General features: G+C 37.9%; 1 protein-coding gene across 1 annotated transcript in view; it reads left to right on the forward strand.

The window, feature by feature from the left end:
- LOC150106660 (calpain-15-like) overlaps positions 1-27,428 on the forward strand; it is a 406,958-nt gene that overhangs the window by 46,008 nt on the left and 333,522 nt on the right. The gene's annotated exons all lie outside the window — the stretch shown is intronic.

The following is a 27,428-nucleotide window of genomic DNA, read 5'->3' on the forward strand; positions in this document are numbered from 1 at the left end:
GGACAGTTTTTTTTTTTTATAAAGAATCCAGTGTTTGGTGGAGATGACAAGATCAGTTTGTTCTGGCTCATGGAAGTTAATCTAGTTGATGTTCCTCACAGCAAACAAATTCATACCTATAGTTTGGCTGAAGTAAGATAAATCACAACTGCAAGGAATTTAAACACTGGATAGGTGAAAGTTTATCCATTGCAAAACCTAGAAAGGAAGAAAGTTTGTCAATTGGCAGAAAGTGATGTTAAGTCTAACCTACATGTCTTAAACTTTCAGTAAGGAAATACCATGAGTAGACATGTTACTTGCTATTATAATAACGGAATTAACTCACGTAAATTATTCTTTATTTATTCGTAGAATTTTCGCATGAGTATCACAGGCATCATCAGTACAGGTACAAAGGCTAATTAAACAATAACTGTTGTATTCATAAAGTGCCACCTAAGTAGCTAAGGTTAAATTTCCTAAATTTATTTAAAAAAAAAAATTTATTTCCCCCCCCCATATATAAATAATCCCCCAACATATATAAATATATATATGTGTATACAATTATAAGATACAATTAGGAAAGATTTGCTGATTTATTATTATTATTACCCCAAGACTTCATGGAGTCAAAGACTCATCTGGGAGGTCCTTTTATCACATGCACACATCTCATTATACCGTGCCTTAAACACACTCAAACTCCTTGCAGACACCACACTCTCAGACAAGGCATTCCAATCCTTCACAACTCTACATGAAAAAAAAAATGCCTCTCACTCCCCTACTCACACCCTCTTTATACAGTTTCCAGGGATGACCTCTGGTTCTCCCCTGATCTCCCACTATTCTCTGTAGAACTTCTCCATCATTGATCTTATAACAACCCCTTACCAACTTGTAGGTCTCTATCATATCTTCCCTCTTCCTCCTCTACACCAGACTCTGCAAATTACATCTTCTCAATCTGTCCTCATACTCAACATTCCAGAGGTCAGAAACTACCTTAGTCAGTTGCCTTTGGACCCTTTCCAACATCTCTTCATCCCTCTGAAAACCCAGTGACCAAATCTGGGCATAATAGTCCATGTGTGGCCTAATCAAAGCCTTATACAATGGAACAAGAATCTCCCTACTTCCACGTCAGTGTCCTCCGCATCATTCCCAGAAGTCTTTGTGTTGTCTTCACAATTTTGGCGATGTGTCCCCTAAATTTTAGATCCTTATCCACTATCACCCCCAGATCTCTTATTTCCTCTACCTCCAACAATATATTCTCACTAAGCATAAATTCTGCATCCCATCTTTGTTTTCCACATTTTAAAATCTTACATTTTGCAACATTGAACTCGCATCTCCATATCTGTGCCCAATCACTTGATTTATTCAAGTCTTCTTGCAAGGCCACAACATCTTCACTACTCTTTATGGTTTGTCCCAACTTTACATCATCTGCAAACAACTGAATATCTCCATCCAAATCTTTGCCAGTATCATTAATATACAAGTTAAACAGTAATGGCCCTAAAACAGACCCCTGAAGCACTCCACTAGTGACTTTCCTTTTCCTGGATATCGCACCCCCATACACAATTTGTTGATATAATAAATTTATGTTGATATAACATATATTTATTATACCCTAACCAAGTGAAAAATAAACTTTCAACAATTTGTTGATCCCTATCAGATAGCCAGTCTCCAATCCAATGCACCAATCTAATATCCAACCCCATCTGCTCTAGAGTGACTGTCAACTTATCATGAGGTACTCTATCAAAAGCCTTTGAGAAATCCAAGTATATTACTGTGTATCCTTCTCCTCTGTCCAAGGAAGCAGTCACTTTATTGTAATAAGTAAGTAGATTACTAAAATATGACCTCCCTTTAGCAAATCCATGCTATCCATCAAAGATAATACCGTTGTTGTCAACCCAATTCTGGATCCTGGTTCTCACAAGCTTCTCTAACAACTTAACCATAACACCTGACACACAGATAGGCCTATAGTTTGATGCTTGAGTTCGATCACCTCCTTTATGAAGTGGCACAATCTTGCCCTCCTTCAACTCCTTAGGAACTTGACCGAGTGCAAGACTCGTATTAAAAAAAAACATGTCAAGGCAGGTGTCAACTCCCTGGCACATTTCTTCAGTATACGTGGTGATATATTATCAAGTCCCACAGCCTTATTTACATCTAGTTTACTCATCTCCCCAAACACCTCTTGCTCACTTACAGTCAGTCTCTCCTCCTCATCATCAACTGCTCTCAATCTCTCCATGAAGTCACATTCACGAGATTGAAAGATTTTTATGAACTGCTCATTAAGTATCTCCACCACACATTCTGCAACAGCTCTCTTTATACTATTTTCTCCAATCAATGTCATCCTTCCATAATCATTCTTTCTTTTGTTGGCTACATATTGAAAGGATTCCCTAGGATTCTTTTTGGCTTCATTAGCTAACTGCTGTTCATACCTCTCTTTAGCTACTCTCACCAACCAAGTCACCCTCCTTGCCTGGTCTTTGTAGTCTTCATGAAATTGGTTATTTCGACTTCTCTTATGCTGCCTCCACAATGCCCTTTTTCTCTGTATCGCTTGCTTAATCTCTTTATTCATCCATCTCACACCTACCTTATTTAACCTTCTCACCCTTGGAATACATTTAGACATTGCATCTACTAGATAGTTTTTGAAAATCCCCCCCCCCCCAAGCTGCATTGACATCTCATTTATAATTACATCCTTTGATGAGATGACCAAATCCAAGACCCTTAATTCTCGTGTGCCCTCTGTTACATACTGTCTGAGGTAGTTATCCCTCAAAAACTCAAGAAACTCATTTTCTTTACTTCCAGTTGCTATCTCATCATTCCAGCCTATATTGCCATAATTAAAATCACCCTTTTCTTATTTGCTTGGCTAATTTGACTATACATTTCACTATCACCACCATCCACATTACCTGGTCTATAACAACATCCCAACAAGTATTTGATTCCATTCACCTCTATCTCACACCATACTGCCTCAAAACCACTGGCACTATTTCCGTTTTGCATGTCTGAATCTGAACAGTCTGGACTTGCAGAGCATGCCATCAACACCAGACATTTAAACTGTTGAGAGGTGGTTACAGGGTTGACACTGGGGAGTTCTTACGCTTGGTTAAACAGCGGGAAGGAGTGATGACAAGAGGCCATCCCTGGAAGTAACGAAAGGAAACTGTGAGCAAGAGGGTGAGGAGTGGTTTTTTTGCATGGAGGGTGGTTGAACCATGGAATGCATTGGCTGATGGAGTGGTGAGAGCGAGAACGGTCAATGAGTTTAAGGAGTGGTATGATAGGCTGTGTTTCTTGGGGGGGGGGGACCTCCCCTCGATGAGTCTTGACAGACTTTATGTTCTTAGGAAGGACCTCCCACGATGAGTCTTTTGACTCCATGGAGGCCTGAATAATAATAACAATAATAAAAATATAGAGTTAAGTGGAACAAGAGAAAAGTCATTCACAAAATTCGGTTCCTAATGGAACGGATTTACAAAGAAACATGTGAAACATTACTTCACTCCCCTAACCTAAACAGATATGATGGTCTACATCTTTTCCCCTTGTGGGAGATAGTACTCTATAAATCAGCACATCTTTCCTAATTGTATCTTGTAGTTATACACACACACACACACATACACGCACATATATATATATATATATTGTTAAGCCTTGATAAGACCTTATTTTGACTACTGTGCCCAGATTTGGGCGCCAGGGTTTCTTCTTGATGCGGGGGAGGTGGAGAGGATCCAGAGGCGAGTGACCAAGATGATAGCAAGTCTATGGAATGAATCTTATGAGAACAGGTTGAAGATTTGTGGGTTGCAGAAATTGGTTCATAGGCAGAAAAGGGGTGATATGATTGAGACATTCAAATTACTGAAGGGTTTCTATAAGATTAATTCAGAGAGGATATATTTGAGAACAGGACTGGTAGTGGGAGGACTAGGGGCCATCCATGGCAACTGGGCAAGAGTGTGATTAGCAAGGGTGTTGGAGCTAGGTTTTTTTACTTGGAGAGTGGTGAATGAGTGGAATAAGTTGTCAGAGTCTGTTGTGGGTGCCATGACTGTGATCGAGTTCAAGGTGAGGTAAGATAGATACTGCGTGAATGTCGAATAGTTGTTCTTGACATGATGTTAGGGCCTCCCTCGATGAGTCTGTCGACTCCTTGGAGTTGCCCGAAATAATAATAATATATTTATATATATTGGAGAAAAAAAAAATATATATATATATATATTTTTTTTTTTAAAAATAAATTTAAGAAATTTAACCTTAGGTGGTGCTTTATGAATACAACAGTTATTGTTTAATTAGCCTTTGTGCCTGTACTGATGATGCCTGTGATACTCAGGCGAAAATTCTACGAATAAAGAATAATTTATGTGAGTTAATTCCGTTGTTATAAAAGTAAGTTACATCTCTTAAATTTAAATGGTGTGACAATTCTCTCGGAAATACCTTTGATTGTATTGTACTGTTATGTAAAAATACAAAAAAGTGAATAAAAAGTTTGATTTAGAGCATCGGTTTTAGAGCACGTACCCGGGGTACGTGCTGGGCCATTCAGGGGTACACGAAAAATAATCAGTAATGGTGGAAAAACAAGTAAAGCAAATAAAATCCAAAACGTTAGTTATGGAACAATAAATGTTAAGTTTGAATCACCACTAATGGAAACACTTCAAAACTAGCTCACATTAGCAAATGATGATTGGTGAGAGCATGGCTATGAACCCCCTCCTCCAAGCCACTCTTCTACTAATCATTACGCACAGTTCATGCGTCACTTTTGTCACCCATCCTCCTTTCCAGAACAATTGCATGCTAAGAAATGACTTTTGTGATAATGAACCTTCCACTGACTTCTGTTTGCGACGTTTCTAGAACTATTCCAAAAATATAAATACGTCCGTAGCCAGATTGTTTGATCAATTCAGTTATTGACTGGGTATAAGTAAGTGCGTTGTCTTTAATTGTGATTCTTTTCAAGTAGTTTTTTTTTATTGTATGCTTAACGTAGTTTCAGTTATTATTGTCAGTGATTTTTAAGTGTGTCAGTTATAGATCAGTGGTTGAAAACAGGAATGGTTAAAAAACCAAAACTTGATGTGGATTATAACCCATCGCCAAGTGCTTCTCAACACATGCCTGCAGCTACAAGTACACCCACACCGGGAGATAGTAAAAAAGGTGCGTGCCTTGGGTACTACACAAAAGAAAAGGAAATACTATGAAGAGTATAATAAATATTGGTTTTCATTTGTAGAGGTTGATGACTGTCCTAACCCTTTGTGTGTTGTGTGTGGGGAAGTATTATCCATGGTTGCATGAAACCCTCTCTACTAATGCGGCATTTAGAAACTAAACATCCTATGTGTTTAGAAAAGCATCCAAATGTAACTTCATACATGACGTCAGGAAAGAGAGACAATGAAAACAAGGGGTACAATTTATAGAAATGGGTTTAAAATGGGGGGTACACAAGTGAAAAAAGGTTGGAAACTACTGATTTAGAGCAATATTCATGAAGAGAGACAACATCCAGACTGATTTAGAGATAATCAAGAGTGAAGACACAGCTCCAGTATTTTTTCTCTGAAGTTTAAATTGTTCGTAACGAAGTACGGGAATTACCTGTAAAGGCTGAGAGTAAATTAGAATTCTAAGGTGCTTTGCAATTTTATAACAAGCTAAACCAATGTAGTTGACAAGAGCTCTTAATGGAACTTGAGCTTTGTGGACTTTTGAAAGTCCATAGACTCTAGGTAGGCAGCCATAATTGATTTCAGCTTTTTTTTCTTTTTCATCATCCAAACAGTAGATATTATGGAGGAGTTTGTTTAACCTGTTTATTGGACTGTAGGTGGTATCATCAGAAAGAGGGTGATAATTAGTGTAGTCAGCGTAGCATTAGCAAAAGTTTTCTGTACTATTCTTTACTGTTTGAACTATAAGGTGTTTTCCGTTATCAGCATTTATAATAATTAAATTTGTATTATTCTTCAAGGAGAGGAATTTAATCTAAGAGTAGTCCAGGTGATATTCATTCTCTCTAAGATTAAAGAATCTTTTGATCTCTTATATCAGCTAATTTGTCAACTTAATAAGGTCAAAAAAAATTAGTCTTTTATAACTAGAGATATCTGTCTCTAGTATTTTTTTACTAGAGTTATACTACCTATAGTATACTTTACTATATAAATTATACATATTTGGTCGTTTTATAATAGAAATACAATTTTATTAATACAGACCAGTTTACAATAAAACTTATATTAAAACCTACCAGTTTCACCAGCAAACTGTCTGGCTTTTTCAAGGCATTTACGGAGATATGAAAACTAGTAAATGCAAATTGAAAGGAACATAAAAAACATTGTAAACCAACTAGTACCTAAGGTTAAGCGTTCGCGTGACAGAGAGGACTTATTGTTCTTATTCATTATCACGCATGCGTGTTGGTTGTAAATGTGTAATGTGATTACTGGTTAGCTGTAGTTCAGATTGATTGAGAGAGAGGATCAGGTTTTTCCATGAACTGTTTAGAATTACACCCTGATTTCTGTTGAGGTTTCTGCCGGTTATTGACACTATTGTGGCTTCCTTAAATAAACGATGCCTGTAGTCGTCATTGAGATATGGCATGCAGCTGTTTTGCCAATCTATCGTGTGGTTAGATGTACAGAAATGATGTGCTAAGCCGGAAGAGATGCTTCTGTTGTGGTTTACATCACCAACATGTTCTTTTTGTCTAATTTCTAAACTTCGTGAAGTTTGTCCGATGTAGGCAAGCCCACAGGAACAGGGAATGTAATATACTCCTGGATATTTGTAGAACGGCACTTTATCTTTTGGGGATCCTAAAACTTGTCTGATGTTGGTGGTTGGTTTGAAGACCGCTCTGATGTTGTGGGCTCTTAGTATTCTTGCTATTTGATAAGAAATTGACTTGATGAAAGGTATCACTAGAGTAGAAATGTGCTGACAGTGGGATTCTTCTTGTCTGGGGTTGTCATTGTATAGATATTTTTTGATGATGTTTTGAGGATATTCATTTTGTGATAATGTGTTGGCTATTAGTGAGAGTTCAGTCTGTGTATCCTCCTCTTCTGATATAAACTTTTTGGCTCTATGTTTCAACATGTGGATAATGCTCAGTTTGTGTGTCTTGTGATGGTTTGAAGTATAATGAAGGTATCTTCCAGTATCTGTGGGCTTTCTGTAAATGGATAATTTGACACTGTTAGGCTGTTTTTTAACAAGATATCTAAAAAATGCAGTTGGTTGTTGTTTTCCACTCCCAGAATGAATTTTATCTTACTATGTATTGAGTTGATTTTATCTACAAGTTTGCTGGCGAAACTGGTAAGTTTTAATATAAGTTTTATTGTAAACTGGTCTGTATTAATACAATTGTATTTCTATTATAAAACGACCAAATATGTATAATTTAAATAGTTTAATGAAACACAAAGATCGTTGCATGGAAAGAGAAAATTGCAGAAACGCCAAACTTTTGAATCACCTAATGTTCCTTAAACGTTGCAGGGAATTCTCCATCATTGGCCAGGGATTTGGGAGTGTTGGTGGATATGGAATTGAAGTTTAGGGGGCACATTGCAAAAGTGACTAAATCAGCTCATCAAATCACTTGGCTTCTGAAAAATACTTTAACATGCAGATACAAACAAGTTGTTGTTCCTCTGTATCGAGCCTTGATAAGACCCCATCTGGATTACTGTGCCCAGTTATGGGCACCAGGGTTTCTTTGTGATGGGGAGGAAGTGGAGAGGATCCAGAGACGCATGACCAAGATGATAGCAGGTCTGTGGAATGAACCTTATGAGAATAGGTTGAAGATTTGTGAGTTGCAGATTGGACGATAGACGAAGGAGGAGTGATATGATTGAGACATTCAAATTACTGAAGGGTTTCTATAAGATTGATCCAGAAGATATTTTTGAAAATATGACTGGTGGTGGGAGGACTAGGGGCCATGCATGGAAGCTGGGCAAGAGCGTGGTTGACAAGGGTGTTAGAGCTAGGTTTTTTACTTGGAGAGTGGTGAATGAGTGGAATAAGCTTCCAGAGTCTGTTGTGGGTGTTACGACCGTGAATGAGTTCAAGGCGAGGTATGATAGATACTGTGTCAATGTCGAATAGTTGTTCTTGACATGATGTTAGGGCCTCCCTCGATGAGTCTGTCGACTCCTTGGAGGTTGCCCGGAACAACAACAACAATAATAATAATAATAATCATTCTAAAGTTCCTCATAGTCAGAGGTCATATCAACTCTATATCAGCTAAAAAAATTTATCTACGCACTTCATTGCCTTTTGTAAGAGAGAGGATTCAACACACGAGATACAAACTTAATAATAGTGATATTAATTGCCGCAAGTTCTTTGATGAAATTTCTAACAATTTAGAATACACCATATGGAATCAATTAGATCAAATGATACAACGCAGTTATGAAAAAATTTTCAAACTTTATAAGGGCAAACAAATTAGGAAATTCAATGAACTTTGCAAGAAAAAATATCGGACACAAAACAACCTCCTGGATGACAAAGTGATTTTCAATTTGTCAAATCATAGCCTCACAAAAAATGAATCTGACATTCTTAAAAAAGGTTTTAATTTCGCGAATACGCCCAAACACATACCTAAAATAGATTTTATGTGTGGAATTGAAAAAGGCCTATATCCACTACCACAAAACGTGGCCAACACTATTAGATTCAAAAGTCCGATAATCCTGGCCAAAGCCAAACAACCTGTTCTCAACACGTCTCCTTATGATAGAAAGGCAATTTTCAACTTGAAGAAAAACAAAGATATCATTATTACAAAGGCTGATAAGGGAAATTCTACAGTTATCCTCAACTCTAAAGATTATTATGATAAGTTAAACGTATTACTATCAGACAACCCCACTTATAAGATCCTAGACAAGAGACCCCACAATAAAAAATCATAATGAAACAAACCAATCAGAAATTGTAACATTTGGCCAGAAGAAGTGAAGAGAACACTAAAATCCTCGCATCCTATCACTCCAAGACTATATGGGACACCTAATATACATAAACAGGATATACCTCTCTGTCCAATAGTTGATGGAAGATCATCACCAACCTACCTTTTGGCAAAGCATCTTGCAAACTTATTAATTATAAAATAAGATCAACAGAATCTTATATCAAGAATAGTCAACATTTTGTAAATAAACTCCAAGCCATTAAGAATGCACCAACAGACATGCTAGCTAGTCTAGATGTTGTATCCATTTTCACCAATGTACCGGTAGAAGAGGTAATAAACATCATCCAAGATCTCTTTCCTCTAGACATCACACAGATGTTTAGACACTGCCTTCAATCTAATTTCTTCAAGGTTAACAACACCATATACCAACAATTAGAAGGCCTAGCAATGGGAAGCCCACTATCACCATCTTGTGCAGACCTTTTCATGGAAAAACTTGAAAAAGAAATTCTCTCTCAATCTCTCTGAGACCATCTACATGGTGGAGATATGTTGACAATATCTTCATCATATGGCAAGACAGCTTAGATAACCTAAAATCGTTTGTGGATAAAATCAACTCAATACATAGCAAGATAAAATTCACTCTGGAAGTGGAAAACAACAACCAACTGCATTTTTTAGATATCTTGCTAAAAACAGCCTAACAGTGTCAAATTATCCATTTACAGAAAGCCCACAGATACTGGAAGATATCTTCATTACTTCAAACCATCACAAGACACACAAACTGAGCATTATCCACATGTTGAAACATAGAGCCAAAAAGTTTATATCAGAAGAGGAGGATACACAGACTGAACTCTCACTAATAGCCAACACATTATTACAAAATGGATATCCTCAAAACATCATCAAAAAATATCTATACAGTGACAACCCCAGACAAGAAGAATCCCACTGTCAGCACATTTCTACTCTAGTGATACCTTTCATCAAGTCAATTTCTTATCAAATAGCAAGAATACTAAGAGCCCACAACATCAGAGCGGTCTTCAAACCAACCACCAACATCAGACAAGTTTTAGGATCCCCAAAAGATAAAGTGCCTTTCTACAAATATCCAGGAGTATATTACGTTTGTGAAACCTTCGTGAGGATAGAAGGGATAAAAAGGGAGGGGGAGTGCTATTGATGATAGAGAAAGAGTTATGTCCATACAAGGTAGAGATGCAAGAGGGAAATAGGGCCAGTGGTTTTGAGGCAGTATGGTGTGAGATAGAGGTGAATAGAATCAAATACTTGGTGGGATGTTGTTATAGACCTGGTAATGTGGATTGTGGTGATAGTGAAATGTATAGTCAAATAAGCCAAGCAAATAAGAAAAGGGTGATCATTATGGGTGATTTTAATTATGGCAATATAGACTGGATTGAAGAGATAGCGACTGGAAGTAAAGAAAATGAGTTTCTTGAGTTTTTGAGGGATAACTACCTCAGACAGTATGTAACAGAGGGCACACGAGGATTAAGGGTCTTGGATTTGGTCATCTCATCGGAGGATGTAATTATAAATGAGGTATCAGATCATCCACCAATTGGTGAAAGTGACCATGAGGTGATTACCTGGGTGGTTGCCAGCAGTGCAAGGACCCCCTGTGAAAAAAGGGTATATGTGGAACTACAAGGGGGGTGATTATGAAGTGCTCAGGAGACAGCTTGCAGATGTAGCATGGAATGAGGAGTTAGCTGGAAAAGAGATCAATGCAGCTTGGGGGATTTTCAAAAACTATTTAGTAGATGCAATGTCTAAATGTATACCACGGGTGAGAAGGTTAAATAAGGTAGGTGTGAGATGGATGAATAAAGAGATTAAGCATGCAATACAGAAAAAAAAGGCATTGTGGAGACAGCATAAGAGAAGTGGAAGTAACCAACTTCATGAGGTCTACAAAGACCAGGCAAGGAGGGTGACTTGGTTGGTGAGAGTAGCTAAAGAGAGGTATGAACAGCAGTTAGCTAATGAAGCCAAAAAGAATCCTAGGGAGTTCTTTCGATATGTAGCCAGCAAAAGAAAGAATGATTATGGAAGGATGACATTGATTGGAGGAAATGGTATAAAGACAGCTGTTGCAGAATGTGTTGTGGAGATACTTAATGAGCAGTTCATAAAAATCTTTCAATCTTGTGAATGTGACTTCATGGAGAGATTAAGAGCAGTTGATGATGGGGAGGAGAGACTGACTGTAAGTGAGCAAGAGGTGTTTGGGGAGTTGAGTAAACTAGATGTAAATAAGGCTGTGGGACTTGATAATATATCACCACGTATTCTGAAGGAGTGTGCCAGAGAGTTGACACCTGCCTTGACATATTTTTTTAATATGAGTCTTGCACTTGGTCAAGTTCCTAAAGAGTGGAAGGAGGGCAAGATTGTGCCACTTCATAAAGGAGGTGATCGAACTCAAGCATCAAACTATAGGCCTATCTGTGTGTCAGGTGTTGTGGTTAAGTTGTTGGAGAAGCTTGTGAGAACTAGGATCCAGAGTTGGGTTGACAACAATGGTATAATCTTTGATGGACAGCATGGATTTGCTAAAGGGAGGTCATGTTTTAGTAATCTACTTACTTATTACAATAAAGTGACTGCTTCCTTGGACAGAGGAGAAGGATACACAGTAATATACTTGGATTTCGCAAAGGCTTTTGATAGAGTACCTCATGATAAGTTGACAGTCAAACTAGAGCAGATGGGGTTGGATATTAGATTAGTGCATTGGATTGGAGACTGGCTATCTGATAGGTATCAACAAGTTGTGTATGGGGGTGCAATATCCAGGAAAAGGAAAGTCACTAGTGGAGTGCCTCAGGGGTCTGTTTTAGGGCCATTACTATTTAACTTATATATTAATGATATTGGTGAAGATTTGGATGGAGATATTCAGTTGTTTGCAGATGATGCAAAGTTGGGACGAACCATAAAGAGTAGTGAAGATGTTGTGGCCTTGCAAGAAGACTTGAATAAATTGAGTGATTGGGCAAGCAAATGGGGATGTGAGTTCAATGTTGCAAAATGTAAAGTTTTAAAATTTGGAAAACAAAGATGGGATGCAGAATTTATGCTTAGTGAGAATATATTGTTGGAAGTAGAGGAAATAAGAGATCTGGGGGTGATAGTGGATAAGGATCTAAAATTTAGGGGACACATCGCCAAAATTGTGAAGACAACACAAAGACTTCTGGGAATGATGCGGAGGACACTGACATGTAGAAGTAGGGAGATACTTGTTCCAATGTATAAGGCTTTGATTAGGCCACACTTGGACTATTGTGCCCAGATTTGGTCACCGGGTTTTCAGAAGGATGAAGAGATGTTGGGAAGGGTCCAAAGGCGACTGACTAAGGTAGTTTCTGACCTCTGGAATGTTGAGTATGAGGAAAGATTGAAAAGATGTAATTTGCAGAGTCTCGTGGAGAGAAGGAAGAGGGGAGATATGATAGAGACCTACAAGTTGGTAAGGGGTTGTTATAGGATCAATGGTGGAGAAGTTCTACAGAGAATAGTGGGAGATCAGGGGAGAACCAGAGGTCATCCCTGGAAACTGTATAAGGAGGGTGTGAGTACGGAGTGAGAGGCAGGTTTTTTTCGTGCAGAGTTGTGAGTGATTGGAATGCCTTGCCTGAGAGCGTGGTGTCTGCAAGTAGTTTGAATGTGTTTAAGACACGGTATGATGAGATGTGTGTGTAAGATAAAAGGACCTCCTAGATGAGTCTTTGACTCCATGAGGTCTTGTTTAATAATAATAATAATAATAATAATTACATTCCCTGTTCCTGTGTTCTTGCCTACATCGGACAAACTTCACGAAGTTTAGAAATTAGACATTCTGTTGGTGATGTAAACCACAACAGAAGCATCTCTTCCGGCTTAGCACATCATTTCTGTACGTCTAACCACACGATAGATTGGTAAAACAGCTCCATGCCGTATCTCAATGACGACTACAGGCATCGTTTATTTAAGGAAGCCACAATAGTGTCAATAACTGGCGGAAACCTCAACAGAAATCAGGGTGTAATTCTAAACAGTTCGTGGAAAAACCTGATCCTCTCTCTCAATCAATCTGAACTACAGCTAGCCAGTAATCACATTACACGTTTACAACAAACACGCATGCATGATAATGAATAAGAACAATAAGTCCTCTCTGTCACGCGAATGCTTAACCTTAGCTACTAGATGGTTTACAACGTTTTTTATGTTCCTTTCAATTTGCATTTACTAGTTTTCATATCTCCGTAAACGCCTTGAAAAAGCCAGACAGTTTGCTGGCGAAACTGGTAGGTTCTAATATAAGTTTTATTGTAAACTGGTCTGTATTAATAAAATTGTATTTCTACACTTTACTGTAGTATATCACCTATTATGATTTAGTTTAGGTATTTTCTTTGATGTTATTAATTTTATTTCTGTGCTTTCTTCCAAGAAGTTTTTGTTGCTACACAAGAAGAACTTATGTAATCTTGGTAACATTCTCTCTCTCTCTCTCATTCATTCAATCTTTGAATATTGCTCTCATGGTTGGAATGATGCACTAAAAATGCTCAGTGCTGTTCTCTGTTTAGTATCTCTCATGCCTTGTATTTCTGTTAAACCTACAATAACATCATCAGTAGTTGCTAGCAGTCTATTGCAAACTTTGCTACTGTAGGTTAAAGATAGAGATATTGTTGACAATGAGCCGAATAAAAGAGATAAGTTTTGATATTTATGATTAGAGATTTTATTGTAAATTTAGAGTAATTTTAATGAAAAAAAAAAAAAAGTATTTTTAATCAGTATATAGTGTGGCTTTTTGTCACAAATTGTTCTACATATTTTCAGTTTGATACAAGTGTCTTCAGTAGTGTTGTTATTGGAATTTTGTTATTTATGTTTGCATTTTGCTGCTGGTTTATTCTTATCAAGAGGAGGGCAAGGTCAGAGTCAGATGCCTTTAGAGGTAGCAGAGAAGAAAAAGATAAAGTTATTTTTTATTAGAGTATTCTACTTTAAATAACACAATGTAAAGTAATTTGCAGTTGGGAAAAATTCTACTTAGAAACTTAAAATTTTTAGTATAGTTGTAGTAGTTCTTAGTACTTGGTTCTTTGCGCACTATTTCAATGATGGCAGCAGCCACAGCTCAGTCTACTAATGGCTTGTCACCAACAGGAACTGCAGGTCAAAAAGAGGTTATGGAAGAGATATAAGGACAGAGGTGGAGAGCAGATGCATGAAGAATATAAGACTCAGGCCGGGAGAGTGACTAGTATGATAACTGGTAATTAACTTAAGGAATTTACAACGCATAAAATGAATATTAATTAAAGGAAACTTTAATGAATCCTTCAATATTTCGGCAACGTCATGTTGCCATCTTCAGGAACATAAAAATATAGTATGTGCACGCAGGCACTAACAAAAGCAAATAAGGAAGAAGGCAAGAAACTAATATTGTTCCTAAAGTCCTAATGGGGCCCCCTAGCAGGTTGTCTTGGCTGTTGGGCTGAAGTTCTCGTGATGCAAGTCTCCTAAATTTGGGGCAGTCTCATGCACCCAAATTTTTGAGGTTTGGAATGCTTTTTAGAGCTGCTGATGATTTCATGAATAATCTTTCGTACTTGAACCTGCTGCAGTGTATTATTTTAGTTTTCTTCCAACGAATTCTATTGCGGGTATGTATGGCATGGTCTGCAAGCCTAGAGTGGCTGCACTGGTGAAACTGAATGTAGGCTTTGTGTTCTAAAATCCTGATATTTGCTGTCCTGCCTGTTTGGCCAAAGTAGGACAATTTACAGCTGCAAGGGACCTGGTATACATCAGGTAGTTCTAGCGGAAGTGGTTGGTCTTTGATAGAGCAGATAAGGGATGCCAACTTTTTATATGGTCTATAACAAGAAGTTAGGTCATATTTTTTGAAGATATTGTTATTTTTCTCAGAGGTGCCATGGATGTAGGGGATGGTGATAGATTTAGTGTAATCTTTATTGTGAAGGGGGGGGGGTGTTGTGGTTTATTGGTTTTAGTATTTTTTGGGGGTTGTAGCTATTGGCTAAGAAAGTGTTAAGGATGTGGTTTAGTTAAGTGCATCGTCATCTGAGCAGATTAATTTGGCCCTGTTATATAGTGTTTTAATAACCCCATATTGTTGTGTGTGTGGGGAGGGGGTTTGCTGGTGAATGTATCTGCCTGTATGGGTGGGTTTTTTATAAATCCATTGGGCTGGCGAGTGATTAGAGTGTCTAGAAAGAGGAGGGTGGTGTTTTCCTCTTTTTCCAAGATGAACTTGACCCTGGGGTGTTGGTTGTTTAAGTGTGTCAGGAACGGGTGGAGTGTATCTGAGCCATGTGGCCAATTAGCAAACACGTCATCCACGTACCGAAGCCAAATAGTGGGTTTATGTGGGGCAGAGTTTAAGGCTTCCTCTTCAAAGGTCTCCATAAAGAAGTTGACCAAGGGTGGGGAAAGTGGTGAACCAATGGATGTCCCTTCTATCTGTTTGTAGAATTTTCCTTGCCAAACGAAATAGCCTTAGTTAATTGTGAACTGAAATAGGACTGGGATATCGGGCAGAAATTTGGCTTGGATGAGCGCTAGGGTTCCTTGAGTGGGACATTTGTGAATAGGGAGGAGATGTCAAAACTGACCATTATGTCAGTGTGTTGGAGTGAGAGGTTTTCTACACTGGCTTTGAAGTGGGCTGAGTTTTTTTTGTCTGATGGTGTGTTGCCAGCATGTTACTTATTCAGCATGTTTTTGGAACATATTTGTTATACAAGGGTGGTGGGAAAAGTTCTTGGCTTCGACCATAGATGGCAACAGCAAGCCATTTTTTTTCCTAAGTTGGTACATCTGTCATAAGCATCCATGTGAAATTGCAAGTCATTCTATCAAGTAGTTTGCTTTATACAGCGGTCTGAAGCAAGAGTGTTGTCTGGATAAAATGAGTATTGTCATCATAAAATTCCTGATATATATATATATATATATCCTCAAGAGTTATACAGGATATGATAATACTACATGAAAAATTTACATCATTACTAACTTCCTATCTACAATTTTCCTCCAAATCAGTCTGTTAAATGTCAAGACTCCAATATTATCAGGTCTTATATTTCTGTCTTCTAAGGCACTTTTTTTTACTGTATCAATCCACCTATATCTTGGTCTTCCTCTGAGTCTTTTCCCTGCCAAACTGGCAGAGAACACTTGTTTTGTTAATCTTTCCTCTCCCATTCTGCTTAAGTGATCATACCACCTGAGATTAGCTCTGCTAATGCACTCCTGGATGCTGACAATATCAAGGTCTTTCCTAATATCCTCGTTTTTAATATGATATTGCCATTGACGCCATCTGTTCATTACCCCTAATCTTTCTCAGGACTCTCATATCTGCAGTTTTTAGTGTCTTTGGTCGTGTTTTACTTCTAAACCACCTCTCAGATCCATAAGTTAAAATTGGTTTAAACACTGTCTTGTATATAGCTAATTTAGTGTTTTGGCTGATTTCCCTCATGTTCCATATAAATTTATTCAGTTGACTTCCTACCATACCAGCTTTGTCGATTCTATTGTCTATTTCCATATTTAACTTACCATCTTCACTAAAAATCATGCCTAAGTAGCTGAAATGTTTTACTTGTTCTATAAGTTCTCTATTCACAATGCAGTTGATATTTTCAATGTTTTGCCTATTTTCATTGTCTTTGTCTTTTTAATGCTGACATTTGTACCATATCTATTATAACGGTTATTCAATTTAGTCAGGGAATCTTGCAGACTTGTAGCAGATTTATTTAGAAATATAACATCATCCGCATTAAAGCAAAGTGCTGAGATTAACACTGCCAATTTTGGTATCAGGTTTAATACCACTTTCTTTCATAATGTGATCCACATAGATAATGAATAACAGAGGGAGGGATAATCAGACATCCTTGTGTGACACCGGATTTAACATTAAACCATCTTCCTGTACTTCCTTCAATTCTAACTGCTGACTTACAACTCAAATAAAGACTTAAATATTGCTTGATATAATGCCCCATTGACACTGTATAATTGTAGTGTTTTGAATAGCTGCTCCCTTGGCACCTTGTAATATGTCTTTTGCAGATCTACAAAACTTAAATACAGATCTTTATTATATTCCCAGGATTTCTCAACTGTTTGTTGTAAAGTGAAAATCTGATCCTGACATCCTCTATTTGGTCCGAATCCAACTTGTTCTTCACCAAGATTCTTTTCCACAATCCTTCTCAACCGTTTCTCAAGTATACTTGTATATATCTTACCAGGAATACTTAATAATGAAATGCCTCTGTAATTCTCACATTCAGTTTCATTTCCCTTTTTGTATATGGGTACTATGAGAGCTCTGTTGCAATCGTCTGGAATTTATCCCTCTGTCCAGGCCTTCTGAACTATGCAGTGCAGCCACTGTATGATTTTTATAACTCCATACTTCAACATTTTTGGTCAAATATTATGCCTTTCCACGTTTCAGGCTTTAGATGGCTTTTTCTGCTTCAAGTATGGATATGTATTCCTGACTGCATGCCTGGTCAGTGTTTTTTATCACTGTGCTGTCATCACTGCTTGTTTCATTTAGCAGTTTTTCAAAGTAATTACTCCATACTTCAAGGATATCTTTTTCTCCCATTTTCATTTCACCTTTACATTTCTAATTCCTTTTACAGCACTCCTTCCTCCATTTCTGAGCTTCTTCAACATCCTCCAACATATCTTGCCACCTTCTTGGTATTTATTTTCTCTGTTTTTGCCAAAAGTCCTCCAATGACTTTTGTTTAGCCAGTGTTACACAGTGTTTAGCATTCTTACGTTTGTCTCTGTATTCTCTGAGCACAAGCTGACTTATTTGCCAGGAACTTTTGATGTGCTTTCTTCTTTTCCTTCACTGCCTCTTTTACTTCCTGTGTCCACCAAGGAGTTCTGATTTTTCTATCCTTGCACATGTCTCACCACATGCCTCTCTGGCTGAATTAGTCAATGTTTTCTTCAGGGCTTGCCAATGAATCTCCAGGTTTTGGTTACTACTCTCAAAATCTTTAATTTTTTATTGAATAATATTTGTGTATTTTAGTCTACTGTTCACATCTGAGAGCTGCTCAGCTTTTATTCTCTTTAAAACTTTCTTACATGTTCTTCTTTTCGATATGAAATTCAATTTTATACTGTTCAAGACTAAATAGTGATCACTTCCAATTTCAAATCCTCTGTACACTCTGGTGTCCTGCACCAGTAGGAAAACATCAATATCAATAATAACATAGTCCATGAGACTTTTCTTATTCCTTGCATTTTCTCTCCATGTGAATTTGTGCACATTTTTATGTTGGAACATGGTGTTAGTAATAACCAGTCCATGTCCTGAGCAGAAGTCCAACAGGTATTTGCTATTATTATTAGCTTTGCTCTTTTCTCCAAATTTTCCCAACATATTTTGTATGTCTGATAATCATTTCCTATTCTGCTTTTTAGATCCCCAACAAGGGCCAACCTTTCCTTTTTCATTGTGTCAGTTGCTTTCTCTATAGCCTCAAAAAATTCCTACCCTTCTACCTTAGTAGAACCTTCTGTGAGACCATAGGCACAAATAAGTCTCAATGTCCAGTTTCCTATTCTCATATTTGTCCACATTCACTCTACTTGAGACTGCGTCTGCATGGTTAGCCTAGTGGCTTTGCCTTTGCAACCATATGCCTGAGGAAGGAATGTCTCAGGTTCAATTCCTATCGAAGACGTGAGTAACTTGAGGATCTTCTTCAGGCATAGCCAAGTTAGCCGGTCTTTGGCATGGGCAGTAGGGTTTCTTTCCACCAGTTTATCTGCCGTTTTTCATCCTGCAAGCAGGCAAACCAGCCCCGTGAATATGCACTTCTACAGCCATAAATATATTCACCCACCACCCAGCGTCAGACTAGGCGACAGGTTGGTTGGGAGTGGTACTTGTTTTATTTATTTGTGTAAATGTTTGTTTACATTTGATTTGAATGACTTTAAATTGTATACCTTAGGAAACACAGCAGGTGGGAGAGTGTTTCACAGTGCAGCAGCTGCAGGATTGAAGGAAGAGGAAAAGAAACTTGTTCTGTTTGTTTCTAGGTAAACTGTGAAGGGATGTTGTGCAGCAGCTGCAGGATTGAAGGAAGAGGAAAAGAAACTTGTTCTGTTTGTTTCTAGGTAAACTGTGAAGGGATGTTGTGCAGCAGCTGTACGTGTTCCAATGAGTTTAGTACTGAGCGGAGGAATTATTGATGATATTTCCAATGAGCATATCCCATGGAAATATTTGTAGAATATACATACTGCAGAGACCATATGTCTGTGTGATAGAGGGGGGGGGGAGGAAGTTGGTAAGGGATGGATCATTGATAAGTCTAATTGCTCTCTTCTGTATTATTGAGTCGAGCATTTTGAGAGAGCTTTTTTGGGCTCAACCCCATATGTGAGAGCAGTATTCAATACTTGGGAGGATTTGTGACTTGTATAATGTTAATAGCTGTTCGGGGGTGAAGTAATGTCTTGACCAAAAGAGGAATCCTAGTTTTTTTGAGGCTGAGGATGCAATGTTTGAGGTATGTTTATGCCAGGATAGGTTTGATGTGACGGTGATTCCAAGGAGTGAGATCTCAAACTGTCTGATGATTTGGGTATCATTGAAAAGGATATTGGAAAAAATGGTTCTTTTTTTATGGGAAATAGTACAGAACTGGATTTTATTGGCATTAAAATTTATGAGGTTATCTGAACCCCATTGGAGGATGGCTTGGAGATCGGAGTTGAGGGTCGCAGTGGTTGATGTTCTGTAGGTTGAGGTGAGTTGTGTAGGGTAAGGCTTATCAAATGCAAGCGAAGAGTGTAGTGTGCTGTCATCTGCAAAACTGTGTATTAGGTTAGAGGTCAATTGCAGTAGGTCATTGATATATAGCAGAAAGAGGATTGGTGAGAGGACAGAATCTTGTGGGTCCCCAGCATTAATTGAGTGATGAGAGGATAGGGAGCCGACCACCATCACACAGAGTGTGCGTCCAGACAGAAAACTGGTGATCCGCCTACAGAAGCCCTGGGTCAGACCGAATGGTGGTAGTTTGCCTAGTAAACCTTTGTGCCAGACCCGGTCAAAGGCTTTGGAGATATCTAGTGCAGCCACTTGAGATTCGCCAAACATCTCCATAGCCTTCGTCCAGAGATGGGTGATGTACGTGAGTAGATCTCCTGTTGATCGGCAGTGGCGTAATCCATACTGGCGGTCATTTATTTGGTGAGTGTCTTCAAGATGGTGTAGGAGATGGGAATTGATGATTTAACAAGAAGAAGTCGCATCTAAGTAACACGCGGACCCTGCATAGGAAGCAGGAATAACGCATAGTGAAAGAAGACTTTACTTGAGACTGCCTGGCATTCAAAAAGATTAGCCTCGTATTTAGTGTTGAATGCTGTGGCTAGTACTCTTTTTTTCCCCAAGAAAACATTGAGTATTGTGCAGTTATAAAATTCTTTGTGAAAAAAAGAATGTTCAGTGCCAAAAGAAATTCATTCTAAGTTCATAAAATTTTATGGGCAATTTTCTCCTTCGTTTTCGACATTTAAGAAATGGGCTGCGAGTTTAAATGTGTCCGTACCAGCCTTGAAGATGATCCATGTGAAGGACATTCAAAAAGTGTAACAACACCAGAAATCATTGATCAAGTGCACGATATGGTATTGGATGACCGGCAAGTCAAAGTGCATGAAATTGCTGAGACTATAGGCATTTCAAAAGAACATGTAGGATATATTTTGCATGAAAAATTGCAAATGAAAAAGCTTTGCACAAATGGGTGCTGTGCTTACTCACAGCAGATCAAAAATGAACTCTATTAAATCTCTGAACAGTGCTTGGAGCGTTTTAACAAGAATAAAACTGATTTTGTGCATCGATTTAATACTATGGATGAGACTTGGATTCACTATTATGAATCCAAGTCTCAAAATGAATCCAGAATTCAAACAGCAGTGAACAGAAGCCGGTTGTTCAGTGCCAAAGAAGGCAAAGTCAGTTCCGTCAGCAGGAAAGGTCATGGAATCGGTGTTTTGGGTATTTTGTTTATAAATTATCTTGAAAAGGGTAAAACAATAACCGGGGAATATTATTCAGATCTTTTAACCAGAGTAGACAAAAAAATTCGTGAGAAAAGACCCTGTTTGCAGAAGAAAAAAAATGATCTTTCGTCAGGCCAATGCACTTGCCAACAAAGGTGTTTTGGCAATGGTAAAATTAAGGGATCTGCACTATGAATTGTTTTAACATCCACCCTATTCCCCAGATTTGGCTCCCTCTGACTTGTATCTCTTCCCAAAACTCAAACTCTTCCTTGCTGGTCAGCGTTTTTCTTCGAATCAAGAGCTATGGAGCAGCTCTTATTGAGAACCACTACAGGGATGGGATAATGGTACTGGATCATCACTGGAATAAATGTATTAGTCTTAAGGGGGATTATGTTGAAAAATAAAAATAATTTTGGAAATTATAAATTTGTTTTTTCATTGTTAGGGCGAGAATATAATTCTGTTATTAATTGTATATGTATTTTTTTTCTTGCTCCCACCCATAAAGATTATTCTATAAATCTATAGTACATTTTGTACTGTGGGTGGGCTAAGGTTTTTTCCCCCCCATTTTTATCATTTATATATTTTTTATTTTTCATTTAATTTTTATATAGTTTGGAAACCCTGACTTTAAACACCAAACATGGAAAACTTTTTCATGCCACTTCAGGCTTCCAATAAGTGGGGCAGCGGTCTTCCACCAGCAACAACATTCATTTTCCATCTAAAGATAATCACAAACATTCATGCCCACTGCAGGATTCGAACCTGAAACCTGTTATCAGAATATTCTGGATGAGAATAGTTGCAGAAGGTTTTTTCACTTAGTTATAAACTAAATTATACTTGCCAAGAAATTATTTTTAACACCAGACCTCCATGGAGTCAAAGACTCATTGCGTGAGGCAAACATTATTACACACGAAGTCCATCAAATCATGCTTTAAATTCATTCAGTGTATATGCATTCGCCACAAATTTAGGCAATCCATTCCACTCACCAACCACCCTTCATGCAAAGAACCTGCTTCTTATGCCCTTCTCACACCATCCCTATACAGCTTTCAGGTATGTCCCCTTCTTCAACTCCCTTCTCTCATTCTATGAAAAATTTCTTCCAATAACCCTTAATAACCCTTTACCAGCTTAATTATCTCAATCATAGCTGGCCTGGTTGGCCGAGTGGTAAGCTTATCTGCTCTCCAGCCGAAAGGCTGCTGGTTCGAATCCCGCTGTGGACATGGATGTTTGTGATTGTCTGTGGAAATACTAGTGGTTATGGTGATGGGCGGTAGATGGCGTTGGTGTAGTTGCGGTTCGCTGTAGTTGGTGGATTGAGTGGTGGTGATGGAGAGGTAGAGTAGGTGCCCTCCCTCGATGAGCCTTTGGACTCCCTGGAGGTGTCTCATAATAATAATAATATCCCCTCTCTTCCTCCTATTCACTAGGTTTTGCAAACTGCAGTCCTTCAATCTGCCCTCATATCCCATCCAAAAGAATTTAAGACCTTAGTCTTCTCCTTACCCTCTCCAGTATATTCTCATCACCATAAAAACCAGGAGACCAAATCTGTGCACAATAATCCATATGAGGCCTGATATGGATTATTGTGATCAAGGCCTTATACAATGGATCCAGAACCTCTGTTTCTATCTACCTACCTCCATATTATTTCCATAATCTGATGTGATATCTTCACAGTGTGTGAAATGTGACCTCTGAACATCAGATCCTTGTCCACCAACAATCCAAGATCTTTTATATCCTCAACTTCGTCCAAAATTTCCCTGCCAAGTGTCTACTTTGCCTTCCATTGTTGCCTACCAAATTTCAGAACCTTACACTTTGCAACATTGAATCGACAATTCCATACTGTTGCCCACTTATACAATCTATTCAAGTCCTGTAAGGCCACAACATCTGCTTGATTCCTCATCACTCTCTTCTGTTTTGCATGATCAGCAAAACTTATATATTAACATCATCTGCAACATATTATATTGTTTAATCCTTTATCGATGTGTAAACAAAGTTTGCTTGTGAAGTATCTTCACAACTAGAATACTTGTATATAGAGGCTGCTGACTTCCCATCGATTGCCAGAAGTATCAACATTTAGTATCCCATGATGAAAAGCATACTTCCTTTAAGAAGTGCTTAATGCTATGCATTAAAACTTTCTATAACTCTCCCTGATTTAGAGTATTTTAATAATAAGGTAATACACTTTTTTACTACTTGCATATGAGAAATATATGACTTTTGCAACAATTTAACCTTGGTATCCTCCTGTATCTGGCTCTTACCTCAATAAAGGTTGGAACTGGTCTGGATAGTGATCTTCCCTTGACACATGGAATTATGCATTTCTGAAAGGAAGTGGGCTTTGCATAATGGGATACTAAGGCAATTAATGTGCAGTCATTAACCTCCTATATACAAGTACCGAAGTCATGAAGAGACTTCATGTACAAACTTTGTTGGCACATGAAGTCTTTTTTGTTTGCACACTTGGATAAAGGATTAAATAAGAATATAATTTCTTGGCAAGTATAATTTACTTTTTAAAGAAATGGGGAAGAGGGAAACTTATTGTGACCATATTCTTAACTTGGTAGATGAATAGACAGAAATCTCAAGAAGAAAGAATAATTATGGATGAATGACCTTATTACATGGAAATGGTGGTCAAGTGGCCTATGCACACGATATAGAGGAGTTGTTTAATTATCACTTTATTGCAATATTTCATCCTGGAAAAGGAGGTTTTATTGCTAGACTGATGTGCAGGGCTGAAGCACATATTGAGAATCAATTTTTGAATATTATAATATTTTATTTATTTATATATTTATTATAGGTTCTACTAAGGTAGAACTTAGGTTTTTACTTAGGTTCTACTAAGGTAGAAGTGGAGGAATTTTTTAAGGATTTAGAAAAAACAACTGACACAACGAAAAAGGAAAAGTTGGTCCTTGTTGGGGATCTAAATAGCAGAGTGGGAAATGATTGTGCAACATACAAAAATATTTTGGGAAAATTTGGAGAAAAGAGCAAAGCTAATAATAATGGCAAATATCTGTTGGATTTCTGCTCAGGACATGGACTGGTTATTACTAACACCTTGTTCCAACATAAAAATGTGCACAAATTCACATGGAGAGAACAGGCTAGAAATAAGAAAAGTCTCATTGACTATGTTATTGTTGATAGTGATGTTTTCTCCCTGGTGCAGGACACCAGAGTGTACAGAGAATTTGAAATTGGAAGTGATCACTATTTAGTCTTGAGCAGGATAAAATTGAATTTCATATTGAGAAGAATAACACGTAAGAAAGTTTTAAAGCGAATAACTTTTGTAATAGATATGGTATGAAGGTCAGCATTAAAATGACAAAGACAATGCAAATAGGCATAAACATTGAAAATATCAACTGCATTGTGAATGGAGAACCTATAGGACAATTAAAACATTTCAGCTAGTTAGGCACAATTTTTAGTGAAGATGGTAAATTAAATAAAAATAGAAAACAGAATCAGCAAAGCTGGTATGGTGGGAAGTCATTTGAATAAATTCATATGGAATAAGAGAGAAATTAGTCGGAACACTAAATTAGCTGTATACAAGACAGTGTTCAAACCAGTTTTAACTTATGGATCTGAGAGCTGGGTCAGAAATAAAACACTTGACCAAAGACTAGAGACCGCAGATATGAGAGTCCTAAGAAAGATTAGAGGCGTGAACAGATGGCATCAATGGCAATATCATAATAAAAATGAGGATATTAGGAAAGAACTTGACATTGTCAGCATCCAGGAATGCGTTAGCAGAGCTATTCTCAGGTGGTATGGTCACTTAAATAGAATGGGAGAGAAAAGATTAGCAAAACAAGTCTTCTCTGCCAGGTTGGCAGGAAAACGACCCATAGGAAGACCAAGATATAGGTGGATTGATATGGTACAAAGTGCCTTAGACAATAGAAATATAAGATCTGATAATGTTGGAGTCTTGACAAGTAACAGATTGATTTGGAGGAAAATTGTAGATAGGAAGTTACTAATGATGTAATTTTTTCATGTAGTACTATCATATCCTGTACACCCTTGAGGGTACATGGCAGGAATTTGATGATGATGATATATTTATTACTATTATTATAATTGTAATATTGTATTATTATTATATTATTATTTATTACTATTATACAATTATTATTATAATTGTATGGTGACTCGTTATTAAGAGGAGTGATAGATAGGAGTTTTACTATATCATACTTACCGGGTGCAAAATTTAAGGATGTAAGTGAGAGTATTAGAGTGCAAAAACAGAGGGTGAAAGAATTGATAGTTGTGGCGGGTACGAATGAATTGAAAGGAGATAAATTTTTTGAGAGAGGACTTGAAAGTATTGTTAAAGGTAGCGAAAGAAAAGAGTGACAGAGTTAGAATGGTGAGTCTGTTGCTGCGCTATGACAGAGAGGAGTTTAGAAGGAGGGCCATAATCGCAAATGACATTATGCGCAGGTTATGCAGACGGTGTGGTGTTGAATTCTTGAACATGTGGAATGAGTTTGATGGGTGAAAGGATTTATACAAGATGAATGGCCTGCATTTGAATGGATTTGGTGTGCGGAGACAGGAAAAAAGTGTTGCTGAATGAAGTGAAAATGGATGTGCAGAACCAGGGAAACTAGAACTACCAAGGATGCGGGGGGTGGATATGCAGACATCAGTGAGACAGTTGAGTGTAAGAATGTATATAACGTACATGAGCCAGTACTAAGGACAAGAAATCGAAATGGGATATTTAGAATAACGCATCAAGATAGGGGTGGAACAAAGGGATCACTGCATTTCATGTATACTAATGCCAGAAGTATTAGGAACAAGAAGGAAGAATTTTTGGCCTCGATTGGCTCTTCCTGGCCACACGCTATTGGCATTAGTGAAACATGGTTGACGGAAGATGATGTAGTTAGTGGGATAGAATGTGTAGATTATAGTGTGTTTAGGAAGGACACAGAGAATAAAATGGGGGGAGGGGTGTTATTGATGATAGCTGATGAACTGCAGCCAAGGAGAATTGAAGTTATATCGCAGGATAGTGAAAAGAGCTCATTTGAGGCTATTTGGTGTGAGATTGAGACTGGCAGAATAAAATATACAGTTCGTGCTGCTATAGACCAGGTGATGGAATAGATGGTGGAGATAGTATGCATAAACAAATTGATGAAATGAATGGAAAGAGGGTAATTATAATGGGAGATTTCAACTATGGTATCATTGATTGAAAGGAGGAGAGGATACATGTGAGGAAGGAAATGGATTTTATTCAATTATTAAGGGATAACTATCTGAGACAGCATGTAATTGAAAATACTAGGGTGTGAGAGTGCTTGACCTGGTAATAGCATCTGAGAATTTGACTGTAATGAATATGACCATGTTGCAACCTATTGGTGAGAGTGATCATAAGGTCTTGACCTGGGAGGTGGTTAAAGGTGTGGAATTTTCGATTAAGACAGGGTATATGTGGAATTACCGTGCTGGCAAGTATGACAAGCTTAGGAGATTGCTTGGATCAGTGCCATTGCATGTACAACTGCAAGGGCTGGATGTCGATAGAGCATGGGAAGTGGTCAAGGGGCATTTACAGGAGGTTATGGCTGATTGTATACCTTGGTCTGAATAGTAAAACAAGTAGGGGTTAAATGGATGAATAACACCATTAAGCTTGAGCTGCAAAAAAAGAAACAATTGTGGAGGGAATTTAAAGAAAGAGGTGACCTGCAGGCACACGAACGGTATAAAATGCAGGCCAGAAGGGTAACGAGTGTGGTAAAAAAAGCAAAAGCGGATTATGATAGGAAACTAGCTATGCAAGCTAAAGAGAATCCCAAACAGCTCTTTCAATATGCTGCAAGCAAGAAAAAAACTGTACACGGCAAAATGATTTTAAGGAATGACGATGATAAGGAGGTCACTGGATCAGTCGATATAGTGGAGTTACTGAGCGAACACTTTGGAAAAGTATACCATCCAGGTGGTGACATTGAAAAAATGAAGGAACCATTAGTTTATACGGGAATTGTGATGAATGAAGTGGAGGTGAATAGTCCATTACAGAACCTTAATGTGAATACATCTGTGGGATTGGATGGTATACCAGCACGGGCCTGCGTGAAACGGCTAAAGAATTATCAGTGCCCTTGACCATGTTGTTTAA

This window comes from Typopeltis vanoorti, chromosome 5, assembly GCF_054136105.1.
Source record: "Typopeltis vanoorti isolate ZY-2024b chromosome 5, IOZ_Tvanoo_1.0, whole genome shotgun sequence".
NCBI classification, from domain to species: Eukaryota; Metazoa; Arthropoda; class Arachnida; order Uropygi; family Thelyphonidae; genus Typopeltis; species Typopeltis vanoorti.